Genomic DNA, 17,944 nt, shown 5'->3' with positions numbered 1-17,944 from the left:
AGCCTCAAAGAGAGCATAAATAACATCAATAAAGTAGAGGAGTTGAAGAGGATAAAGACTGAAAAAGGATGATTTTTCCTCCAATTGTAGGCTCTACATTTATGTTTTTAATTGGCAAGTTTAATTTTGATCTCAGAGAGACTTAAATATATACTACACATACACTATGTCATATTTAAAATCTAATAAATAACAAGATACTTATTGGTATCTCTAGAGAATCAAATGTTGCAACTGTCTCTGAGGTTAATGAGAACTCTGTTTATAAAAATAAAGCTATAATTTGGCCTATTTTATCAGAATAGCATAAACAAATTTTTTTCAAGTAAAAAAATTTTTATTGTATTAATTGTACATTGCAGGCAGATTCTTTACCATCTGAGCTACCAGGGAAGCCCATTTATTGTATAGTCTGTGACAAATGTGAATATTAACATGCATGTCTTGACTATACCATATCAATAAATAAATGTTTTGGGGGAGGAAAAATGCAACATCACCTACTCAGGAAACTTTCTCAAGTGCAAGGTAAAATGAAGTTCAGTAGAAGAAGGAAACAAATGAGAACAAAGGCATTTTGTTTAGCATGAACTTCGCCTTTCAGATAGGGCTCATGTAGGATCATACCTCCCAGTTCTGAGTCCTGAGCCTAGGAAAACAAAATGACTTTGTTACCTCCAAGCTGAAAGTCAAAGGTACAAAGTCACTGCTATGTACCTAGTCCTGATATCCAATTTCTAATACTGTTCCCCCTGAGTGACACTAGACCATCTCCTCTCCTTTCCGATTGTGGGTTTTGTCACCACCTTTTCCTCTGATTCTCATTTCAATTGCTTTTACACACCTGTGAAGTAAGTTGTCATCTACACTAGTGCATAAAGGGTGGTCAAGGAACCACCAGCATCAGTTTCACTTGGGATCTGTTAGAAGTGCATTTTGTTGCACCCCACCCCTACCGAATCAGCATCTCTGGGGTAAAGCCCAGGAAGATGCGTGTTTATTTCCAGGTGTGAACCAGCAGTATACAAGATATCATTTGGGATAGCTGGTGACAATCTTTCTGAATAGGTGTTGAGAGACAATTCTCCAAGGATGTCTTATTTTTGCATAGCTTGTGAGCAGAGACAGTAACTGGCCTTTGTTCTGGACTCTTTTTCCTAGGATGTTTGTATGGCAAATAGTCTTGGAGGATAGAGCGCACAACAATCTTCAGAAGAAGGTAGATTTACACTGTCTAGTATGATTAAAAAAAAAAGTTTCTCCTAATGAGGCAAACGGTAGACATGCTGACTCCCCATTATAAAAGAATCAGGTTCCCTAAGTTTGGGGCTCATCAACTGTGACTCACACCCACTGCAGGAGAACATCCATTGGATCTCCTCTGTATCACCCAATGGGGCACTTAGAAGACTTGACACGGGCATGATATTCATTCTGCTGGCTGTGCTGTAATAAAGTCCTTTGTCTCTGGTCCAGGAATCTCTTGTCCTCTGCCAGCACCCAAGAAACTGTGGCAGAGTAACTTGTCAGCTTGCCACTAGGGTAAAATCTCAGACCTTTTCCAATTCTTGATAAATAGTTCTTCACTAATGTAACTTGGTACAAGGAATTTTTTGTTTTCACAATCCATTGCTTTTGGTTAAGATATTGAACCTCTAGACGTTCCTTACTCAAATTCAAGATTATCTGGGAAGTATGACATTAGCTATCAGTCTCAATTCATTTTATCAGATGAATTAGCAAGTCTTGAGAAAACAAAAGGTGGTTTTTTTTGTTTGTTTTCTTACTGTTTTTATTTTTATTTTTTTAAATTTTATTTTATTTTTAAACTTTACAAAATTGTATTAGTTTTGCCAAAAGGTGGTTTTTAAAGAGTCAGGAAGTGGACATATCTTGAAAAGAAGGACAATGGAAATGGTCGGCCTCAGAGTGGTGCCCTATAGGAAAGGCCCAGAAGATACACTTCTGTGCTTTGAAATTTTGCCTGGAATCTGTTCTGTCAGCATCCATCTCAGCTGGACACAATGCATTCTGATTTGCTATAATTCCCTTCCTCATTGAAAGTGAATCAAGGGCATCTTCTGGCAATGCTGTGGATTCTGTTGTTTGCAAACAGCAAGTAAACATCATCCATTGTCTGGGCTTTTAGGAATGAAGTTATTATAACATGGGCAATAAGACTGCATGGGTTTACCATGCAGTCAAAGAAGAAGGGATAAAGAGCTAATAAGAAAAAGGGCAATGAGGAGATTTCTAGGATTATCAATTTGTGCTGAAGCAAATTTGGCCCACATTCACTCTTAGGAATTTTCTCTCTTTGTTTCATAAGTCCCTGTGTGAAGTAACGCAGAGATGATTGAGCAATACTTCTTTTGAAGCATCAATTGGATACTTCCATTTGTAAACACAAGCCCAGTGATCTAGACTGGAGTTTCTGGTTCCATACACATTCCAATGAACTGAAAATTTACAGTTAAATATGGAGACCAGAATTTTTGCATCCCAAATTGGAATATATACAGTCTGACAAATACATGTTTATTTATACAACAGAAAATATGAAATTGAGATAATCCTGGGAAAGCCAGAATGCTCAACATATGGTTAAGTCACGCACATTTTAACAATGCTAAAATTATGAGATGATAAAACAGTTTTAGTCCTAACATACAGAACATAGTTATCTGTTGATTCAATGACCTCAGGGTCACATCAACACCAATTAAAATGTTTTAACTCTTAAGCTATTTTAGTTTATATCTATTTTGGATAAATGGTGCATCTGTGGATACAGTTTTGGTTTGGTTTTGGTTTTGGTTCTTTAATTCTGAGTGCAGGTGTACTTCTCTCTGAATGGTTCTCTGAGAAATGATGAAGATTTTCATTGGAAAGCTTTCTACCATGTCTAAGGGCTTAATTGTAAATTAATTTCTTATTTGGAATCTGTTTCATATGGATTTCCAAAGTAACCTATATAATAGTAGTAGTAATAGTGAAAATAATCCAGGACTGTCAGTGAAAACAGAGAAGAAACTATCCTGTCTACATATTCTCTCTCCATTTTGTCCACTTGCTGTCCTGCCCTACAGAAGGTACTCTCATCAAACCTGGGCCTTTGGGAAAAAGAGTTCTCAAGTTACAAAGTCCCTTATTTAATTTCCCTGGTGGTAAGAAATGCAGAAAACTTTAATAAGATCCTTCTGACTGAATTCATTTGGTCCGCAAAGGACACTAACGAAACCATGATAACAGAGGAATAAGCTCCAGAAATGTCTGAAGTTTTGTCGTTGTTGTTTGTGTTTGTTATGCTGCTCTGTGCCCTTGCAGGATCTTAGTTCTGAGTCTAGGGATTGAAACCAGGCCTATGGCAGTGAAAGCCCAGAGTCCTAAGCACTGGATCACCAGGGAATTCCCAATGTCTAAATTTTGAAGCCAACACTTTATGTTATATTTAAAGTTCACAGATTTCTGAAGTTGGTATTCTAAAACTTCAGAGGACCATGGTATTTCAGAATAATGCTTCTAATGTGTATGCCTTTATATACCATGTCAGTATATTTATTCATTCGTTTGTTTAATCAAATACTTCTTGGATTCCTCCTACGTGCAGAACTTGATCAACACTAGGGCCAAAATGTTAATAAGTTAAAAATTCCTACACTTGAGGAGCTAAAAAATTTGCCAAGAAAATGATGACCAAAACAGATTATTCCTGTACAATGGTACCATTGTTGTATGTAGAATGGTACCAATATTGTACCATTCTACTAAATGGTACAATACAAATAGTGCCCTTTGTCACCTTTGTCTGTGAAACTAAAGAGAGGGTGAAGAATTTAGCCTGGGAGCAGGACCCATAAGGGAAGGTGACGTCAGGTATCTGAAAAGGAGCAGTGTTCAAGAGAATCCTAGGAAGTACAAATTACTCCTTTCTGTAGTAGCAGGGATAGAAGTAGATAAGATTACCAAGTGGATTCTTTACTGTCTGAGCCACCAGGGAAGCCCAGCTATTAGTTACAGGGTACTTACCAAGTGGGCTTCCCAGGTGGCTCAGTGGTGAAGAATCCACCTGCCAAAGCAGGAGATGCAGGATATGCGGGTTTGATCCCTGGGTTGGGAAGATCCCCCAGAGAAGGAAATGGCAACCCACTCCAGTATTCTTGCCTGGAGAATTCTATGGGCAGAGGAGCCTGGCAGGCTACAGGCCATAGGGTCACAGAGAGTCAGACATGACTTAGTGACTAAACAACAACTTCCTAAGTGCCAGGCAAAGCACTAAATATTTGGCATGAGCTATCTTCATATGATATACTCTCCAACCAAAATGGCAGATACTTGTATTACCATTTTACAGAGGAAAAGACTGAAACTTTAAGAAGTGAAGTAACTGGCCCAAGATCATATAGGTAGGAAAGAATAAATTTTTGATAAATGAGTGACTGAAATCATGTAACAGTCATAAATCTGGAATTGAAGTATCTCACCATCAAATTATAAGATCATAAGAGAGGCCAAGTGAGTGGTACAACACTGTCTAAACAATTTTCATGGCCTAAGTTATTTCAGCTTTTCTTGGGAAAGAATCAGAAGCTCTTCATCCTCCATCAGGGAAGGTAGCACTTAGCAGCAACGTGTTCATGTCTGCCAGTTATACCAACGTCTCCTCACAGGGCCCTAACCTCCTGAGTTCAGAGAGTGAGACACCTCCACTCAAAATCAAATCAAAATGGATTTTGTTTGTTGTCTTGTGACAGAATATAATTTGTCTTACTTTTAAAAACAGTGACTTGAATATAAATAACCTGTCTGGTTTGCACATACGTTAGTCATATGAATATTATACCACAGTAGTTCCTATTTCCTCATTTGTAAATTTCTTTCCTGCTGGCCATAACATTTTTCCAACCAATATTTCACCAAATGTTTGGTTACCTCCCTCAAACCTCCCTCAGTAGACATCTGTTGGACTCTTAGACTCAGTCACATCTACTATAATCTCTCTTTTAACCCTTAAAATTAACTTTGTAAAATAATTTATACTAGGCCTTGGACAATTTGGTGTATTGCTCAAGGTTGCACTTGTCCAATGTCATAGAGTTAACAGAGCCAAGTTATGAATTCAAATTTTTAAAAAATTGTATTTATTTATTTATGGCTACACTGGGTCTTTGTTGCAGGGCGGGCTTTTCTCTAGTTGTGCTGAGCAGGGGCTACCCTTCTGTTGTGGAGTACAGGCTTCTCATTGTGGTGGCTTCTCTTGTTGCAGAGCATGAGTTCAAGGGTACACAGGCTCAGTCGTTCTGGCACACAGGCTTAGTTGCTCCACGGCATGTAGGATCTTCCTGGACCGGGGATCAAACCTGTGTCTCCTGCAATGGCAGGTGGATTCTTTACCACTGCCAGGGAAGCCCAAGAATGCAAATATTTTGATACCATGTCCCCTGTTCCACAAGACCAGAGGGTCTTCTTACAAATGAAATGAGACTATCCCTCTATAACTTGGCTGAAATAAAACATTAAATAATCAAGATAGCCAGTATCTGATCAGAAGGGTTGGCTTAGCAAATAAGTGTTACGGGGTGAAGTCATCATGGGCTCTGGTGATCAGACTGGGTTTGGCTGGGTGGGTAGAACAAGCACAAGGCGGTGGCTTGCTTGGCTGGAATAAAAGCATCAGCAGATGTGTTGAGTTATGGCTAAGCATGTGGTCTGTGGACAAAGAAAAAGTCTTCCTGGTGTCAGTCTTTGGAATTATTTCAGAGATAAGCTTTTCAGTGTTAGTACCAAGGCCGTGAATACTTTAAGGACTAAGATAGTATGAAAATAAAGCCCGCCTAGAAGGAGAACCTGGAGATATGTTTTAAACCATGTTAATGTGCAGAAAACCAGAATGGTGGCTACTTAATTTGATAGACAGTCGACCGTGTCCGTATAAAAGCACAGGCTTCTAGACTTAAGGCAGGTTAAACACAGTGTATTTGATGACAGGTATACCACATAAAAATATGATCTTTGTTTTTAATTTTATCTTGGTGAATACAAGCATATTACATATTCCACTTGCAATCATTTTCTCAGCGGTTCATCCATTGACATGCACACACACGCATGTGAGCAGATGTTTTCTAGTACCTTTGGCAGAAGAATTTAGTGCCTTGTACACATCACACCTGCCATGTCATGCTTATTGACTGAACGATTCAGCATGCTGAAAGGTACTGGGTGAGATATTAATTTTAAAATGAAAGCCTTCACATCTGCTAATGCCTGTCAGTCTCTGGAGTGAATGTGCCATTCGAGCCAACGGAAGTGGGCAGAAGCAGCCTTCATGGGTAGGGCTGACAAGTTATTTTGAGTCTTCTGAATTACCTTTATTGTTGCCCGGTACTTACAGGCAGACCTCTCCTTCCATTAAACTCCAGCACTAACAGTACTTCTGAAAACAGCTCTAGTGGTTTGTAACTCATCTTTCTGGCTTTTCGCATAAATGGAATATTTGTGGTAGTTGAACGATAAATGGTGAGATAATGGTGTTTTACAGGCAGTGAAATGACAAGGTCAGTTTTAATTAAGCTGAGATCAACCTCAGTCTGTATTGCACACTTCTGATTAGGTTATTTCAAATTAACATAAGTTTTGGGAGACTTCGCTGAAGTCAGTGGTGTTAAACACCAGCTGTGCTGGCAGAAAAGCGTGGGATATGAGAAGGAGATAGCATTCACATTGAAATTAGCACTTGGCACAATATAATTCTCTGATTGCAAACTATGTGGAGTTGCCTGTGCTAATTGGTTGATTTTATTTGAAGCAGATGTTGTTAGCTTTCCCACTAATGATCTGGAGAGAAATTCTTTTGAAAGACATGCCATGTTAGGATCTCTGCAGTATAATAAGCTAATTACAACTTTAAGTACTTGCAGTAATTAGCACAATGTGTATAAAGTGTTCGTGATCTTTTCACCCTGCCACATTATTGTCAGGGCAGCTTGAAAAACAAAAAGGAATGCTAGCTGGATTGAGTCTCCCTGGTCTAGGCGCTTCATTTCCCAGACTTCTGCACTAAAGAGATAATGAACTCGACTTCAATCCTTCTCTTCAGGCATGTCAAAAAGGTTTAGTGCTGTTCCCCACCCCACCCAAAAAATGGAGAGTGGAATTTGCCAAACTGAAATGTTCTTGTGCACGCTTATGCCTTTATGACTTGTGAGGTCTTCATCACGTGAGTAAACCAAGGTATCTGAGGATACCAGTAACCTATTTATCTCATCTTCGTTTATTTTATTATCAGTTCAATCTGGAGATCAAACCTATATTTTATTTGAGAACAGTTCCCCATCAAACTTCCAAGCCACAACTCAAACTTCTCTACAGAGAACACTTTATCCAAGCCAAAATCTAATCTTTCTGTATTTTGAACAGCCAAGTTATTACACACACATATATATACACACACACACACATACATATATGTGTATCTTGCTTATATAGTAATTATTGGAGGGAAGACATAATAGGAGTAAATGTGAGAAGTATGACAAAAATGTAAAAAAATGAATTGGGAAAAAAGAATTGATAGAAACAAATTCTTAATAACATATCAAGCAAAAATCCAGAATTAACTGCTGTTAATATGAGTGAATATGACGTTGAGACTGGTGGCTAAAATTCTTGTGTCTCTAAGAAGATGCTAAACTGAATAGTAGAAAATAATTTATAGTAAAATGTCACTGTTTCAGCAGTTCTTTGTGACTTTTTAGAGAATGTTAAAGAGTTTAGATTTTTCAGATCTATTATTTGAGATAGTTGCTTAAGAGTAAAAATGCAGCCATTTGTAATGGAGTCTTCTGCCAGAACAGGTGAACTTAAGTTTTTATATTTTCTTATGGCTCCTTCTTTGGCTTTAAGATACTTCTGAGAGGAGGCAGAGACTGAACAAATGCTCCTTTTAAAGTACCTTTGAAGAAGTTGGCTGGCTCCCTTGGCTCTCATTTCTGGAAAGTAGGCAATCTGATTGCACTTTCTGAACTTGGCTAGAGAAATAAGATAGAAAATTCCCTTATTCTTACCTCTACTGCTGTTGTCTCCTCGGTTCTGGGATTGAAAGCTGGGGTTTCTGTGGTTGCTGGATTTGTATCTACCTCCAGTAATGTAAAATTTCACAAGGTGAATAGCCAAGCTCCTGGTAACTTTAATGGATTAAAAGAGAGGAGGAGTTAAGCAAAAATACCACAGCTATATGGCTTCTTAGGTGGCTCAGTGGTAAAAAAAAAAAATCAGCCTGCCAATTTAGGAGATGCAGAAGACATGGGTTTGATCCCTGGGTTGGGAAGATGCCCTGGAGAAGAAATGGCAATCCATTCCAGTATTCTTGCCTAGAAATCCCATAGACTGAGGATCCTGGTGGGCTACAGTCCATAGGATCGCAAAAATAGTGGGACATGACTTAGCAACTGAACAACAACAACAATTTGAGAAAAACAAAGGCAGAGATGCTGATGAAGATTCGCCCTCTTGAATTATTAAAAGAAAGGAAGGTTGTAGATTTAAGGGGACTCCAGTATTTTAACCATTCTTCATAAGTACAAATTAACATTTATGGTTATGAAATTTTATTGATGTAAGTAATGAAAAGCAGTAGAGACTTTGTACTTTTCCTGCATTTACAGAGCTTAAAGTCCTCAGTTGAACCCATAAGAAATAATTATGTTCAAGCAAAACATACAGGGACAGAGTTTAGACCTAGTGCTGACGTTTTTCACCTGTCACTATGTCTGGCATGTCTTAGGTGTATAATAAATGGTAAATGGATGAATTTTTTTATGTGAAAAGTTAATGACTCATTCTCTGTCAATGCCTTGAGGTTTGATAATTTTCCACATTCCTGAAAGTATTGTCATGAATTAAAACTGCTTGAAGCGCCATATATAATTATTTGTCTAATTGGATTTGATATACTCATGAGTATTTTAGTGCAAAAAGTTAAAAGGACGTACTGGGTACTGGGAGCTTTGACATCCAGCATCCTTATTGATAAAATATAAAAGTGTTATTTGGCTTTGGAAGGGATCAACCCACTTAGAAATGGAGCATCTGCTAGACTAACAAAAAGTTGTTTAACAATAAACCAATGAATTTCCTTTTTTTTTTTTGTCAGTAAGGATCATTTATTCTTATCCTGTTTTTATTTATTTAAACCCAAAGGTGCCATTCCTTATTCCTAATATAATACCATGATCACAGGAATATAAACTGGGTTCCTAACAATATATATATTTGTTCTCACTATGAATAATCTTCATTTTCATTAAGTTTGAGAAAGCCAGAGATCAAATTCTTGCTAGATGCTTGAAATTAATAATATATGTATATATGAATGTTATGTATTATGTTAGATATAGATGTTTGTATATTACATACATTTATTACATATGATACTATGAATCATCTATTATATAGGTTTAAAAATCTGTCTACCTAATCAGTCTTTCATCTTTCAAAAGAGACCACCATTGGAAAGACCACAACCAAGTCATATGATTAACTTTAAAATTTTATTATGTTTTGATAACAGTTACTTGGAGAGCATTAATAGCTAAGCTCTGACATTTTTTCATTCACTCTTCCATGCAAAGAAAATAGTCTGACATACAGAAGGGCAAGCCGACTTGCTTAAAGCTTTCAGCTTTCTAAGACTGAGGAGTTTCCTAAAAAGAAGCTCCCCAGCTTTCAGGGAGTCAGCAGATTGAGACATGACCTTTTCTAAGGCATCTGCTCACTGCTACCCTCTGTGTTCCACCCCGGCACTCCACTGTCCTGTCAGGGGCTAATGAAGCATGTGACGCCAAAACACTTATTCCTGAGATGCCTGCAGAAATGGTCATTTATTTTACTTCCAAATGTGCCAAATGGGGACAAGAAACCCCTACTTGATTGGTGGGGAAAAAAATTAAACACTAACTCCAGATTTTAACATCAAAGAATTGAGGTTGTTTGATCTTTAGAGGATACAGCAATTACATACAAAAATCTCGTTCATGTAAGAGTTTTCTGAAAAAGTCAATTGCATGCCTTCATCTTTTATGTCATAGATTACAGGGATAGGACTAAATAATATCACTTTGAAGACAATATTTTTTTTCCCATTTCCCAATACGTTTTTCTTTTTTTTTTTTTGCCATAAAAAGCTTGAAAAACAAACTCCCTGAGGCACCAGGAGCAGGAGTAAGCAGGGTGGTTTGGCTGCAGACCAGAATAGCACAATGGGTTTCTGCTTCCTTTCTGTTCCTTGCTCCCCCTTCCCTCCAAAACACACACACAGCTCTGCATGGCTTTCTGGTTTCAGGCTCCAGTTTTGCAGTTTTTTCCATCATGTGTTGGGAAGATATTGAAATGTAAAATTATATCCTCTGAAACAATCATATTGCTCTGGGGTCATAGGAAGGAAAGGTACAGAGATGAGTTTTTTCTTCTTCTTAAAAAAAAAAAGGCTACTATGGGCCACAATACTATCCCTTGCTGGTCTATGAACCCCTTGTGTGTGGTTTTTTTCCTTTTTTTTGGTAACTCTGATTTAATTTTGCAAAAAAGTGGCTTAACCACTGAGAAAATTGTGCAGAGGAAAGAAAATTTCTTCCTGATGAGGGATTATGCTCAGCAGAGATGCTATAATATACTGTGTGACTTGTTTCTATCTGCTATTTTCTTTCCTCTGGGCATGCCCCATTCACACACACATCCTTGAAGTCATTGGGCTGAGAGTTTGGCAGTGGAGAGTGGAGAAGGATGATTTCAGCTCTAGTCATAACAGGTAATGGAGTTGGCAAAGAAGGTTTCAGTATTGCTTCAAGGAAGTTGAAAATGACTAATGCAATGACTAACAGTAATATCTAAAGCAAAAGTATGATTCTGCACTACAGTAAGAATGAGTGACCTTCTGGGCTTGGAAGAGGGAGGCGAGAGGGTGGAGGAATCTTTGGGAGGAAGATTTTAGAACAAACAGACCTATAATGTTGGTATTTAAATGCAATTTACTCATTCGCTTTAGCAGATAAAGTCTTAATATGCATGTCATCTGTGGGCAGAGCCTGAAGAATTATAAGCATTAATTTGTTTTAAATACTTTGAAAAAGAACAGTTTTATTAAACACTATAGTCATCTAAGTAAAAAATTAAAATAAGTATCTTTATCTTTCAGAAACTAATTTCTGCCTACAGATCTTTTTCTATAAATAACGTGGGCTTAAATCATGCTACAGTGGTTGCCTCAGCATCAACTATACTTCCTCAAATGCTGAAGTCAAGAAAGCTGGGGCCTTTAAGTCTGTGATATGCTCCCTACTTGCCCAGTTCCACCCAAGTGCCTGTGCCTTGACATGGGCTTGCAAATCAGGCATCAGATGAGCTAGGTGAATATGTGAAGTTAACCCCTGATGGACTCACATCTTTCTGTGGTTCTCTCTAGTGTCAGGCCTTCAGTGAGATGAAATAGGCTTCTCATATTTTGGATTTATCCCTATTTTGCTTTGTTTCCCTGGAAACTTAGTTCCGTGAAATGGTGTCGCCTCTAGTATGATCATACTTAACACTTACGGACCACTGGTTTAGGGCAGGGACTCTTATTGGAGATTCAGATTTCATCCTAATAATGAATGAAATATTAGGTATATATAATATAAGGAATAGATATATAATAAGTTTTATGGGAATAAGGCCTGTAACTTTCATCTCAAGATATGTGAATTAGGAAGCATAGTATTTGATTACAATAATAACTCTGAGACAAAGGTAAATTATCAGTACTACTTTATACCTGATTTCATGTAGACTCATGCAAGTTTGGTCACAAGTTTGAGAAGTCCAGATTTTTAATCCAGTTCTTTCCCTATGGGTTTCCCTGGTGGCTCAGTGGTAAAGAATCCACCTGCTAATGCAGGAGACACAGGTTCAAGCCCTGGATCTGGACGATCCCCTGAAGTAGGAAATGGTACCCCACTCCAGGATTCTTGCCTGGAAAATCCCATGGATGGAGGAGCCTGGTGGGCTATAGTCCATGGGGTCACAAGGAGTCAGACACGACTTAGTGACTAAAAACAACAACAACAACAAAGTGGGTGAGGGATATGAGAACTCTCTTTATTATCTAAAAAGTTCCAAAATAAAAAAATAATTAAATTTGCTTGAATTTAAAAAGATGACCACAAAGTCAACTCAGATTTTGTTCCTAGATTAACTAGAGTAAGTATCATCTTCCCTGAAAATCCTTCCATGTGACATTACATACTAGTCCAGTAACAGACTTTATGGTACTCTCCTGGAAGTTATGAGAGACGTTATTACCTAGTGGTTATGAGTTTGTACTCCTGGAGTCAAACTGCTGTGGTCCGAAGCCATCTTTGCCACTTATCAGCTGTGTGACCTCCAGCACATGGCTTGATCTTTCCCTGGATTAACCTACCTCATAGAGCTGTTATGGGCATGTGATTTAAAGTTACACTTTTGAAGTTCTTAGAATAGAGCCTGGTACATAGTAAGTACTCAATAAATGGTGGTGGTGATGATGCTCCATAGCATTGTCTTTATAACACTACCTTATGGTATCTAATTGCTTACCCCTACTCTTTCTTTTAAATGGTGAGATCCTTGAGGACAGAAGCCATGTTTTACTTATTTTTGTGTCCTTCTGCCTGATAAATAGTAAGTGCTCTGTAATTGTTGATGGAATTACACTTCATTTCTTGGATCTTGACTTGCCATATCTGGGATTTGAGTATGACCCTTCTGTCACTATTGCCAAATTCCAGGCTTATGTGGGAGAGAACTACCAATTAATTTAATACTCTTTAGTGCTCTTTTAGGTGCAGTGAGAGCTGCAAAGATGTATATCCAAGGTCTTTCCCTGTCCCTCCAGAAACTCACCAGCATATATACTCCAATACATATATATATATATATATACACACACACACACATTAATTTATCTGAAAATGATAAAGGTCTAGATTAATCAGTACTGAGGACAAGTGCTTAAATTCTAAGAAGATAGAGATGATAGCAAATGGTATCATGTAAAAGAATATAGGATAATCTACTTTTGTGGAACATTCAGCATGCCTAGCTCCCCTGTAGAGCATGTGAGAAAATGAGCTAAAGTTTTACAAGAGAAAAACCAAAGTTTGTTAGACATTCAAGAAGCACAGAGTTCCTGCTTTAGATTTATTGTGAGGTCATTCCATTATTGAGAGAGAACTTAAATAATCTAAAACTTTTACTAACTTGTGCAAGGACTTTTTTTTTTAAGGTAAAGTGTTGAGATATGAGTTGTAATGGTATTGATGAGAGTGAGTGGACTGAGCTTGGTTTAAACATAAATTTATTACTACAAAATATACTTCAAAGGTATCAATAAAAATTGGGAGGAAGGTGAATTTTTTCTGGGGCTTTTGTTCTCTTTTACCAGTGTCATATTGCATCCTTTGAGTTGCTCCTTGACCAATATTCATAGGGGAAGATTTTTAATCAGTGTATCAGATCAGATCAGATCAGTCGCTCAGTCGTGTCCGACTCTTTGTGACCCCATGAATCGCAACACGCCAGGCCTCCCTGTCCATCACCAACTCCCGGAGTTCACTCAGACTCAAGTCCATTGAGTCAGTGATGCCATCCAGCCATCTCATCCTCTGTTGTCCCCTTCTCCTCCTGCCCCCAATCCCTCCCAGCATCAGAGTCTTTTCCAATGAGTCAACTCTTTGCATGAGGTGGCCAAAGTACTGGAGTTTCAGCTTTAGCATCAGTCCTTCCAAAGAAATCCCAGGGCTGATCTCCTTCAGAATGGACTGGTTGGATCTCCTTGCAGTCCAAGGGACTCTCAAGAGTCTTCTCCAACACCACAGTTCAAAAGCATCAATTCTTCAGCGCTCAGCCTTCTTCACAGTCCAACTCTTACATCCATACATGACAACGGAAAAACCATAGCCTTGACTAGACGAACCTTTGTTGGCAAAGTAATGTCTCTGCTTTTGAATATGCTATCTAGGTTGGTCATAACTTTCCTTCCAAGGAGTGTCTTTTAATTTCATGGCTGCAGTCACCATCTGCAGTGATTTTGGAGCCCAGAAAAATAAAGTCTGACACTGTTTCCACTGTTTCCCCATCTATTTCCCATGAAGTGGTGGGACCGGATGTCATGATCTTCGTTTTCTGAATGTTGAGCTTTAAGCCAACTTTTTCACTCTCCACTTTCACTTTCATCAAGAGGCTTTTGAGTTCCTCTTCACTTTCTGCCATAAGGGTGGTGTCATCTGCATATCTGAGGTTATTGATATTTCTCCCGGCAATCTTGATTCCAGTTTGTGTTTCTTCCAGTCCAGCGTTTCTCATGATGTACTCTGCATATAAGTTAGGTGGATGAAACTGGAGCCTATTATACAGAGTGAAGTAAGCCAGAAGGAAAAACATAAATACAGTATACTAACGCATATATACGGAATTTAGAAAGATGGTAACAATAACCCTGTGTACGAGACAGCAAAAGAGACACTGATGTATAGAACAGTCTTATGGACTCTGTGGGAGAGGGAGAGGGTGGGAAGATTTGGGAGAATGACATTGAAACATGTAAAATATCATGTAAGAAACGAGTTGCCAGTCCAGGTTCGATGCACGATACTGGATGCTTGGGGCTGGTGCACTGGGACAACCCAGAGGGATGGTATGGGGAGGGAGGAGGGAGGAGGGTTCAGGATGGGGAACACATGTATACCTGTGGTGGATTCATTTTGATATTTGGCAAAACTAATACAATTATGTAAAGTTTAAAAATAAAATAAAATTTAAAAAAAAAGAAAAAAATAAATGCAAAAAAAAAATAAATAAATAAACAGGGTGACAATATACAGCCTTGACGAACTCCTTTTCCTATTTGGAACCAGTCTGTTGTTCCATGTCCAGTTCTAACTGTTGCTTCTTGACCTGCATACAGATTTCTCAAGAGGCATATAGTCATCAGCTTTAGCAAATCTTTTTTTCCAAATTCTTCTCTCAGTAGTCAGAGCATGCATTATGAGTAGGAAGAGTGTTCACAGTGATTGAAGCTACCTGACCAGAGGTCTCTGCCATATGTTTGAAAAGTTAACCTTGCCCTGTTTTCCATTCTGGGACAGCCCCAAACCAAGCTCATATCCTGGTCATATATGTGGAAGTCCAGATCCTGCCCACATAATTTCGGCACCTGAACACAGTGTTACATCTTACAGTCTTTGAATAAAAGGGATATCCATGTTATAAGCACTGTTTCCATTCCATCCAAGGCTATGAATTACTGTATGGTCTGAAAGAGATCATCTTCATTTGGGGGACCAAGCTGCTGGGCTGTAGCTGATATGGCTAATTCTTGAACCCTGGTCTTTAGGTTGAATTGCCCAGGGTTGGACCTGACTAGATTTGGCTTATAGAATTCTAGATGCTCTGGTAATTATAGTGCAAGACTAAATTTTCTGTTCTCATTTGTCTTTTTAAAATACTTTCATTCCTCATTTGGTCTCTTTCACCCAGTATTTAGGGGTTATAACTTCTATGAGTAAAATTTAGTTTTAAATGGAAGAAAATTTAGCTCCTGCTACTTTGGAACTAGTTAATCATAAGTTCATAAAAAAGCTAACATACTGGGTCAGAGAGGCAGCATTAAAATTTGATGCGTTTGGGGAAAATAAATTAAAAAGGTCTGGTAGAAAGCTTGCACTCTTGAGCTTTTTCTCTGCCGTCTGTCAGCTGAGGCATAAACCTGTGCCCTCATGTGTATCCAATTGCAATCTATCTCTTCTATCTAAAGCCAGATAATTATAAGGTTCCATAGTCCCTTGGCAGACTGAATAAATGGTTACTTTAATTTCTTTTCTTAGGCTCTAGATGTATATTGTGTTCTGTAGAGCTACTGCACACAGTTCTGTAGTAAGGCTGATTATCAGCATTTATAAATTAATATCTCTATTTAGCTAATGGTAAGCCAAGATTGACTCAAGAGAACGTAGCATGTGGCTACATTTAGGATGTAGGATGACTATGTTGATTTTATTTATCACCATCTTCATTAAGAAGTAACATGTGCAAACTGAGTAGTAGAAAAGCATCAGATGCTCCCGGACCCCAATATGACATGTATTCATCTACACAACTAGTCAGTGAACAAAAGAGAACAGTGATAAATGTAGTGACAACTGGAGAAAATTGCTTCTTTAGCTAAGGAACATTTTGTGTCACTGTCCTAATTCATCAGGGAATACATTAGGAAAGAGTTGTGGATTTCATAGGGGAAGAAGAAGGCTTTATGAGCAAGGGTTTGTTTTCTTTTTAATTAGAAACAGGAAAGAAGGTATTATTGAGCAAGTTTCTGTGGTAGAGGTTTGGAAGATGAGGGCCAGGTTATTTCACAAGGACTGTGAGGTTGAACTTGGAGGTAAAGCAATACATTTTTAAGATATGACAAAGAACAGTGTCTCAGCCACCTTTTTTATATGTAATTAAAGATCAGTTTTTTAAAATGAAGAAATTATAATAATTTATTCATTTAACTAATTTATTAACTTATTTAAAATAACATTATGGCAGTACTAAGTATGTGACATGAGAAAAAGAGGAGTTGGAAAGCATTCTATGAATCTTCAATAAATATTAATTTATGGTGGTAAATAAAAAAATAATTTAAGGGCCAGTAAATGCAAGGGATGACAAAAGATTAGTGTAATTCCTATTGTTTTTCTCTTCAGAAGAGAAGAATATGGGATGATAGAGTTGCTGGTTTCAAGTCTGGGGATCAGTCTGGTGAGTATTGGTGAAGGGGACATTCTTAGTTCTGCTCAAGAAGGAGCAAGATGAAATATGCTTACCATGTAGACTAGAAAAATTTCAAAGTTTTAAAAAAAGATTTGGCACCCAAATACACTTATTTTAAGTGTTCATTTTTGATGAGTTTTGACAAATATATACACCCATGTATCCATCACTACAAGAGATTTAGAATGTTGCCATAACTCAAGAATGTTTTCTTGAGCTTTTCCTAGTTAATTCTGTATCTATCTGTGCCCAGAAACAACCACTTAATCTGCTTTCTATCACTATAAGTTAGATTTGCCTTTTAAAACAAATGAATTTCAGATAAATGAAATTATACAGTATATACTCTTTTGTATTGAGATTCTTTTGCACAGCATAAAGTTTTTAAGATTTATCTGTTTTGTTGTTGCATTTGCAGTAATTTATTCCTTTTTATTGCTGAGTAGTATTCCTCTGCATAGGTATTCCACATTTATCTACCCAGTGGTACAGCTTTTTTTTTTTTTTTAATTATGTATTTATTTACTGATGGCTGCACTGGGTCTTCGTTGCTGTGTGTGGGCTTTCTCCAGTTGTGGCGAGCAGGGGCTACTCTTCGTTGTGGTGTGTGGGCTTCTCATTGTGCCCGCTTCTTTTGTTGTGGAGCATCCTCTATGAGCAGGCTTCAGTAGTTTCAGCATATGGGCTCAGTAGTTGTGGCTTCTGGGCTCTAAAACACAGGCTCAGTAGTTGTGGTGCATGGGCTTAGGTGCTCCACAGCATGTGGGATCTTCCTGGACCAGGGATCAAACCCATGTCCCCTGCCTGGCAGGCAGATTCTTAATCCAAGAGGTATAGCTCCTATAAAAAATTCTGTCTTCAGTGAGACAGGAATGCTAGATAAGTGGCTGGAGTGGGAGAAATTCCCTTCCTCCAGTTGTAATAAAGCTCTGGAAAAGTCTTTTCCTCTGGATAGTGGACCTTCATCATGGAGAAGGCATGTTTCTTAGTGATTACTCTTCCCTTTCCCTTGCCAGAGTCATGAGTGTTTCTTAGATCTTCACTGTGAGAACCTGGTCAGTTTCCTGGAGGTAAAGCCTGTGAGAAGGTGGGGGCCCCAAAGAAGTGACCCTCAGAA

This window comes from Bos indicus, chromosome X, assembly GCF_029378745.1.
Source record: "Bos indicus isolate NIAB-ARS_2022 breed Sahiwal x Tharparkar chromosome X, NIAB-ARS_B.indTharparkar_mat_pri_1.0, whole genome shotgun sequence".
Taxonomy (NCBI): Eukaryota; Metazoa; Chordata; class Mammalia; order Artiodactyla; family Bovidae; genus Bos; species Bos indicus.
The sequence above is the reverse complement of the archived record's forward strand: the minus strand, read 5'-3'. Positions refer to the sequence as shown.